The sequence below is a fragment of the Empidonax traillii genome, unplaced genomic scaffold (assembly GCF_003031625.1).
Source record: "Empidonax traillii isolate 1590-97213 ecotype Southwest subspecies unplaced genomic scaffold, ASM303162v1 scaffold382:size1915631, whole genome shotgun sequence".
In the NCBI taxonomy this organism is placed as follows: Eukaryota; Metazoa; Chordata; class Aves; order Passeriformes; family Tyrannidae; genus Empidonax; species Empidonax traillii.
The window spans coordinates 201,582-210,599 of NW_020955575.1; the positions used below are offsets into that span (position 1 = coordinate 201,582).

A 9,018-nucleotide genomic window follows, 5' to 3' on the forward strand; every position below is an offset into this window, starting at 1 on the left:
ACAATGTCCTCTGTGGTGCAAAGCTTTAGTTTTATAACAGTTTTTCCCACAAAATGCTAATGCTTTTGCATTGCACTGCATATGTCAGAGACAGGAAAACCTTCTCTAGTCTGTTTCTGAAGAAGCACTAGGCAGTGGTATCTACTGACTTTTGGAAGTTTATCAGTTGGATAATTAGGTCATTGCTTATACAGATGGCTAATTTTTAAATTGGAATTTTACATGTCAATACTTAATTATTCTATTATACTTCTGCAGTTATCTTTATCAGTCCAAACTGTAATTTCAACCAAAATGGAATCTTATATGTTTGACAAGACCCATTTTCATTCTAGCCACACCAAGTGACATTAAATATACTCTTATAATTTAATTCTCTCTTGGTTGCATCTATTTCAACCTTTTCATAACAGCAAAGGCAAGGGGCGTGATTGAGAAATGATGAGTTACTTTACTACATCAAATAGGAAACATGATGCAATAGAGGGTGAAATTGCTTATAAAAGAATGCAATGTAATGAAAGAGACATGACTCTCGTGATCTCATCCACATTTTCAAACACAAATGGAAAAATAAAACAAAAAAACAAGCAAGAAAAATATCCTGTAAAGTATATTCATTTTTGGGAAAGAAATTTGTTGTTCAAAAGGCAACTGTACAGGACATATAACAAAGAGCATACAAAGACCTCTCATCTCCAGTTTTCGTACTGGACTGATTAGAAGATTATCTTTCTTTGGCTTTTTTGTTAAGTGGTGATAAAGCATAAAGCAATACCTCAGTGACCCTTGGTTCTCAACATCCCCTCAATTTTATTATGCTGTGATATGTAATAGTTTTTTGCTGATATAATTCTGTAGAGCTCACATAAATGGGTTGCTCAGATGAATTAGCTGCTTTAAATCAGTTAGTGATTTAGCCTGAAATAGGTTGTTCCAGTTACAGTTATCAAGCATCAGAATACTCCAGCCACATTGCCTGATATCCTACCATCTGACTTTTTAAAAAAGTCCAGCTATTAATGCTCATCCTCCTTTTCTGAAGCAGTGGCTTGTGTAAAGTCTCTACACAATTAAAGAATGAAAGTGAAAAAGTTTGTCATTCTTTATAGTTATCTCACAATAGTCTAAAATCATCAACTTGCATCACACCAAGAGAGGGACAGGAAATTTTGTTTTGTTTCTTTTAGCTAAAGGACATGAAGCTCTATAAACATAAATTTTCTATAAAACCATGGCTTTGTGTTGATGGTTTAAAGAAAAATCCATTAGGAATACTTAAACACTTCTTTTTGCCAAATTTGAAATATTAGCTTCAGTTCAACATTAATCTGGATCTCCTCCTGTTAGTGAAATTTCAGAACATCTGTCCATTAGGTGCTTGGAGTCCTGCCTCCAGGCATTCTGGTAATCTATGTTCCCCAGATGGATTATAACTCCCATGATTCCATATAGTAGCCTTTTGACTGAAAATATGAAGAAGCATGAGTGTCAGTACATTGTGAAAGATGAAGTCCTGACACTGAGCACTGCTTATGAAGTAGATTATGAGCTGCTGATGGTACAGCTCCTGTGAGACCATGTGGGATGACAGATAATCCAATTTAATGTCGAACTGACTTATAACACAATATTTAGCTATTTTTGAATCAGAGTTTTTCTGAACTTTTTGATGAGAAAAAACCCTCAATATTTTGACATTCATTTGGAATGAGAAGTTGCTTTTCCAAAGGATTAGAAATTCAAACTTTTGCTTATATTATTTTTGCAGTATAATGTGATACCCCAAAGGCTACAAAACCCTACTGAAAAGGCAATCTGACTCACAGACTACCTTAGATCATCTTATTCCTTTCTTCTCTATTATCCCACTGAATGTTTTTTTAATAATGTCTTCCTCCTACTACTTAAGGGATGAATTTTGCAGACATCAGGAGCCATGCGTTTCTTCCTTTCCTTCTTACCTTTATAAAAAATATCTTTGGTCAATGATAGTAACACAACTACATTTGAAACGCTGTCAAGGGAAACTACCATTGTAGATGGAGAATATAATTTTTTTGTATTTCAGGTTTTTTTCCTCTAAAGATAAGATGGTATGAACTTAATTCGAAACTACTACATCCCTTTTGCTTCCTAACTGGTAACTGTTAGTGGGAAATTGGGCTTCTGTGGTCATTCCCAATTTAAATGATAAATGAGCTATTGTTCACAGAAAAAAATTTGTACAGCTTAATCACAGGGAAAGGGTCCAAAGAAGTCTAAAGAGCCTTGCTGCAGGATAATGACTGTCAAATGGAGATAACTCTTGCTGTCAACAAATAACATTAACAGTTCCTGTTTAATGAATAGTAACTTGAACTAAAGTGTGACACTTCAGAGATTAAAAAGCTCAACACTTGCACAGTCTACAGCTCTTGTTTTTGGAGTTGAACTGCAATTTGCAGTTTTCACCGCTGGGTCAGTTCATAAGTTAAAGGGATAAAGTTTTCTGACAACAGTAGCTTTATATGGTTTGGTATAAGAAAGGAAAAACAATCCTTTAAAATGAACGTGCCATTGTGGCTTCACTCAAAAATTTCAGGCATTAAGTGAAAGAAATTTTATTTCCATATGAAAATTGGAGCATTTGGATTTTTTTCCTAATTTTACTTAAAAAAAAAAAAATTCATTAATTCCATCATCTAGCATATGTAAAGCTATATAGTTCCTGAGAGTATTATATATTTTTAGATATTTGTATCCAGATTCCACACAGTAAATGCTTAGTTGTCAGCTGCTCTTAGCTTCCCCCACAAAAAGAAAATATAATCTGTGACCAATTTTAGCTACCTCTGACAGACAGATAAAGATATGAAAAGTATGTTAGAGTTGTCATTAAACAGATAGATGAGAAGAAAGTGAACCAAAGTAGTTCTCCGGTAAAGGAAAGGGCAAAGCCACAGATGAAGTTTACTAAAGACACCAAAGGATCTACATGGGAAAAGTAGGTAGGAATGGACTGCAGGAAAAGCTTTTCTCAAAATTCATGTTTTCAGTCCATATTGGCTCATCCAAGGACAGGCCACAGACCCACGGGAAACCTGTTCTAGCTTCAGGTTAGTCATGACATGGGAAGACATGGAAAAGTTTTATTCAGGCTTCTGGGCCAACACTTAGAAATTTTCTCTATAAAGTTGTCCTAGTTAGTTTCATAATTCTCCAAGGCCAAGAAGCGAGACAGGAAGCTCAATGTGTCCTGGTTAGTGTCTGGATATTCCTGGGGACAGGAAGGAGGGAAGGAGCAGGGGGTCTGCTTGGCAAAAGCACCACTCTGCAAGAAATCTCCATGGTTACGAGCGACTTTCTCATGCCTATCATTTTAAGGGGCTGATTAAACCTGAGACCTTTCACACCAGCTTGCCTGAGAGGATGACAGTTGCTCAGCAGCTTCTGTCTCAGGCACCAAGAGTTGAAGTTTCCAAGGCTCACTGTAAAAGCATCAACATAAAAGTGAAAAGCCTTCAAGGTGTTTTATCCCATCTATATTATCTTATCTATTATCTTTGCACATCACATATCTTTATGGCTGTGGATATAAATCAAGCAGCACAGATGAGAACAGAGTTGAAATTAAAGCTCCCATCAAAGAAACCCCAAAAACAAACCCAAAACCCACCAACACCAACCACCAAAAACAAACCCTATGCAGATATCTTTAGGCAGTGGGAGCCCAAATCCTTTTTTTGAAAACAAGAAACCATCACATGAATAATTTGATGAGATATGCCAAGTCCTGCACCTGGGTAGGAATAGCCCCATGCCCCAGTGTACTTTGGAGGCAAACCAGCTGGAAATCAGGACTGCAGAGAAGGGATGGCGATCCTGGTACACAACAGTTTGAACATGAGACAGCAACGTGCCCCTGTAGCAAGGAGGGCCAACAGCTCCTGTGCTGCCAGCAGGATGAGGAAGGCAAGTCTTCCCATCTGCTTAGCACCAGTGAAACACATCTGGAGTGCTGTGTCCAGGTGTGCTTCTCCAGTACAAGGGACAGACAGGAGACAGTGCAGCAAAAAGCAGCAAAGAAGATTAAGAGATTGAAGCATCCTTCCAATGGAAGGAGGCTGAGGGCTGGGGTTGTTCAGCCTGAGGAAGGGAAGGCTCATGGATATCTAGTGAGTGTTGACATGGGACATGGGACAGCATAAGAAGGCAAAACCAGACTCTTCTCAGTGGTGCTCAGTGACAGAAGCAGAGGTGATGGGCACAAACTGAAGAACAGGATGTTCAATTTAAATGTAGGGAAAATCTTTTTTACTGGACCTATGGATGTGACTGGCAATCATAGCATATCAGTCTTTTATCCAGACCTTGTGACTATGCAGATAGAGCATAAAGGAACTATTAGTTATTAGAGGTGTTTCTTAGAGTAAGATCTCAGTTGTACAACCAGAAGTACTGCTATGGCAGGAAAGGAGTAAGACACTATTGAAAAAATGTCTGTGATGGAAAACAATTATTTCTCCAAGCATGATCAGTGGACGTGAACACTACTTAGCATAACTGTTTGTGTACCTAATATTGCCCTTGCATGTTGTATATTCTTCTTATCTGTTTCATTAATATGTGTTGGAACAGGGTCTCAGGAAGTGTTTCCACCAGAATTTAAACTGTCCATAGTAGGGGTGTCAGGGTCCCATCTTCTGCCCCCAGTTATGGAATTCCCACATTCGCCTCTGGTGCCACTGCTGCTTGGGAAGCTGTAAGGGTTGGGGAGATAACAGGTTGGGGACTCAGGGGTGCTGCAACTCCCTGGTTTAAACCGACTGCAACTGCACTTGGATATGATGCCTAACCCTTTAAAGTCATGTTCAGTTGTATGTCAGTCTGAACAATAAAATTTGACACCAATAAAGACTGAGCAGGCGGGAAAGTTGACATGTGATGTGAAGCCAGTCGCAGTCCTTCTTATAACCTGTCACTGTGTGCTGGTATGAGGAATGAACCAAATCTTGTTTTTTCTTCAGCTGCCTCTGACCTCTCCCTGCCTTTCTGTCAAGTCTTTTTCAGTCTTTAGTACTCTCTCAACCTGTATACTTCATAGCTAAGCCAAGCTTGCTTATATATAAAAATGAACTGTAGTGCAATGCAATATACAATTTTATTTCTATTTTTTAAAATAAATTACTAACAAATATGGAGGGTTTTTTGCACTGTTTGTTTAGTACTGACAAGGAAATGTTAACTCTCAAAGAAGTAGGAGGTGAACTCACATGTGTATCTTCTAGCCACTTTTTTATTTTATATCTTCTGTATCTTTACAAAACAAAATCCCATTTTCTCTAAAACAGGCTGAACTTGAATTTTACTGAAGAGTTCTTGGTTTCTGTAGAATTCATGCTCTAAGATTCCTGTTGCAGAAGCAGTCCAACACAAACAAAGGTTTTATTATCAGGAAGAGAAAGGCTATAATCTCTCATGTCTCTTTTGTTATGTACTCAGAGTTAAATTGCTACAGTCCCTGCTCCACAGTGAGGAAAATTAGTTATCTCTTGCTGGTGACAGAAATTTTTCTCACAAGAACAGAGTCAAGATTTCCTATGGATTTGTTTCTTTGTTTTGACATCTAATAAGGGGTGAACTTCACTGCAGTGGAAACAGAAATGGGAGATGTCTCCTCTACTTGTCTTGTCCTCATCCTGACCTCCAAGCATGTCAGAAGTGAGCATCTTTGAACTTTTGCCTTTTGTTAAGTTTGGTAGAAACTGGCCTCTGTGTTCAAATGCTTTCAAGGATAGATACATAGATGAACACAAAGAGACAAGATCACATAAGCCTCTTCCTCTTAAGAAGGAAGATCACATAAACCTCTGAAAATGGAGCTGAGAAACGGACGAATCTTGATGCAAAGGAAAAGCCCACTCTTAGATACTGATCATTAAGATCCTACAATGTGGTGATTATTATGAAAGCTTTGAGAGGAAGGAACTGACTTCCTAAAGAGGACAAATTTGAGGATGAGCTAGTCCAGGGTGCAAAGCCTGCTGTGAGAGAAAGGCAAATGATAAGTGGATGTAAGTATAATTTCCTTCATTCTTTGGTAGACTTTCACAAAAAGACTAAACATAGTGAGAGAGATTCTTCTAAAGCTTGATCTCTCCCACTCTTTCTTTCCTATGAAGAAAGTGAAAATGACACTTTCTCTGTTTAGTCTTCTCAAATCACTTCAGATTACTTATATATTTCTCTGTGTGTGTGGCTTTTGGGGTAAGTGATACCTGCCCACACAAGCTGATATATGCATATGCACAGTCAGACTTACATACAGAGGTATGTTTTTCTATGCCAAATATTGTCAGTGACAGATTGCCATTAAAGACTGACAAAGCAAAATGATGATGAACAACAACAAGGAATATGTTGGCTCATTCTCTTTTAAGCTAAAGTGTTTGATGTTTTGCAGATTTTCAGTTTGTATTTTTATTGATTTTTTTTAATTACTAATAACACTGAATTCAAAAGAGTTTTCGGGAATATATTTAATAAGGCATCTTAGTGATATTCTCACTATAGTGTCAAGCACGATATGGAACTAAAGAATCTTATTTTCAAAAAAAAATCCAACCTTGTGAAATTAGCACCGAAGAATCAAATTTGATTTGTCATTCATGATAGGAGGATGCTGAAGGGTGAGATGAAACCTCCCCTCGATCTATGTGGGGACACTGTGAAGCCTGTTGGGATCAGATCTGTACAGCTGGTGGCCAGACACTGACATCCAAACTGTTGGCCTACCAGGGGTTTTCACATCAGTATGTGTGGGCTGCCCATGCTTTAGTAGCTAGAGCACAGGTTCTGCACTTATGGAGCTCATCTCCCATTTTAGTATCACTTGAAAGAGGTCCTATTCCTGTATTTTGAGTCCACTCTGCATTGTGAACTGAAGTATTGTAAGTGGTTAAATTCTGGACATTTGCTTAAGAAGTGCACTTCTGATTTAAACTAAAATGCTAAAATAGACCACTCAAATCCTTCTTTAGCTTTATCCCACAGAGTTTTATCTCTGGCAATTTCCTCACGAAGAACAGATAAGGCTTTGAGCGTTTTCTCTAGCTTCTCTTATTTCCAGAGAACCTCTTATTCAAACTTCAGAAATACCATAGAAAAGCACCCAGAAAACACTAATGCAATCTCTGAGACCTTTGGTGCTGCTCAGAATTGCTAGTCTGGAAAGCAATTCCCTTTGGTATAAATATCTCTGACAGACAAACCAATTAGAAACACGGAGGGAAGAGGAAGTGCTTAACAATGATGAAATCAAGTAAAGTCAGAGCAACACAGGTGATGTCTATTCTTTGCTCGAGGTCAGAAATGCTGCCACCTCAGAACCTTTTCGCTCAGACTTCAAACTTAAAAGGAAAGAGTCATGCACAATGGGCCTCCGAGTTTAAAATTCTGTGAGTCTTCTGAAGTTTATGTTGAACTTCACAGGCTGAGGTGTTATCCTGTTTACTTGGCGTGTCTTTACCAGACCTGCAATCTGACCGTGATCCGTCTGGGTGGGTTGTTTTGCAGGCAGGCAGACTAACTAATCTTTTCTATCTCTATGTAATTTATCTGAGTCAGAATGAACTTCATGAGTTTGGGTCAGAAACAAGGCAAAGATTTGGGCCAGCTTCTTCTACTGCAGGGGGTGGCTCACCTTTACTCATTTGCAACCTATGAATTTATTAATTATCCAAATATAAGCAGTGACCTTCTGTGACAGACGGTGAATCATGGCTTACTTCCAGTGCATAAATTAACATTTTAAAAGGCTTTTTAAAACACTGTTGACTTTAGCAAGTGAAACATAATAACAAGGATTTGCTGAAGTCTGATGCTGTAAATTTGGATACATTGAAAATTCATTATCTGAGGAAAAATCTAGTATTATAGTGCCAATAACAAGGACATTGCAAGCTGCCATTTGTTTTAGAATGATGTATGGTTTATGATGTTGAAACTGCCATCACAGAGAAGTCACAATGATTTGCCTTAAACATGATTTATGAGTCCTGACTCCAGAGGAAATAATTTCTCTCACATAGAAAGTCATCTCTCTTGGCATTTGTTTTCATCAGGAAGGGAATCTCCTAGCCCTCAAAATTTTGATCTAGAACCTCCTAACTCCCACACTTTTGATTTAATAAAAAAATAAATTTTCCCATTAATTTGGACATAAGGGTGTTACTTATACTGCCTTTCAGCCCATGTTTTTTCATATCATGTTTGAGCAATATTACCAAAAGATGGTAACATGTAGAGCCCTAGATAAAATGTCAATAACTGGGGGGAGCTTAAGTTACATATCTAAGCATGAGTGTGAAGTAGAGGATCCAGTAAACAAATGTAAATGTAAATGTAAATGCCTTGTGGCATTTTCTCTCCCTCTGAAAGAAAGTTGCCTTTGCACAATAAGAACAATACATACAGACTGAGCCCTAAGCAGCTATTCAAACCACAGGGCACATGTGTTATAAACAGCTACTATAGTTTTATTATGTCTTTTTTCCATTTATATCATATGGGGGATAATGCTCATCATTGTCATCTCACACAGAAACAACAGCCTGCTAAATTTAAACACCAGTGAGAACAGAGAACAGCTAAATGCACATTCTTGCCCTTCCCCCACTTCTTTTCCAGCTGCAGGTGGGAGGATTGTTCTCTTGGACATGGAGAAGTTTCTTGATGAGATTTGGATTCTTTTTCTTCAACTGAAACTACTTCTTTGTCTGAGACACTGAGATACTTTTATGAAATGGTGATATGTGAAGACTGGAAGAAGCACAGAGGACGTTCAGTGTTGTTATATTTAAATAAAGCAACTCAGGAAAAAAAAATGTATTTGGATGGATGCAAAACTATTCAGCCTCTCTCTTCATCCCATATCCAAAGTAAGAAAATTCAAATTCTAACAAAGAACTTAGAGATTTCATGAAATTGCAGAGGAAGAAATCCCAGTAGAATGGGAGTACATTATACATTGCATAT

The 9,018-nt window shown here is 37.9% G+C and overlaps 1 long non-coding RNA gene across 1 annotated transcript in view; it reads left to right on the top strand.

Annotated features, from left to right (window-relative positions):
* LOC114062082 overlaps window positions 1–8,811 on the top strand; it is a 28,377-nt gene extending 19,566 nt beyond the window's left edge. The window contains exon 4 of the long non-coding RNA XR_003572307.1: window positions 8,671–8,811. This is a non-coding gene — a long non-coding RNA (uncharacterized LOC114062082). The remainder of the gene's footprint in view (window positions 1–8,670) is intronic.
* Window positions 8,812–9,018: the final 207 nt, after the last annotated feature.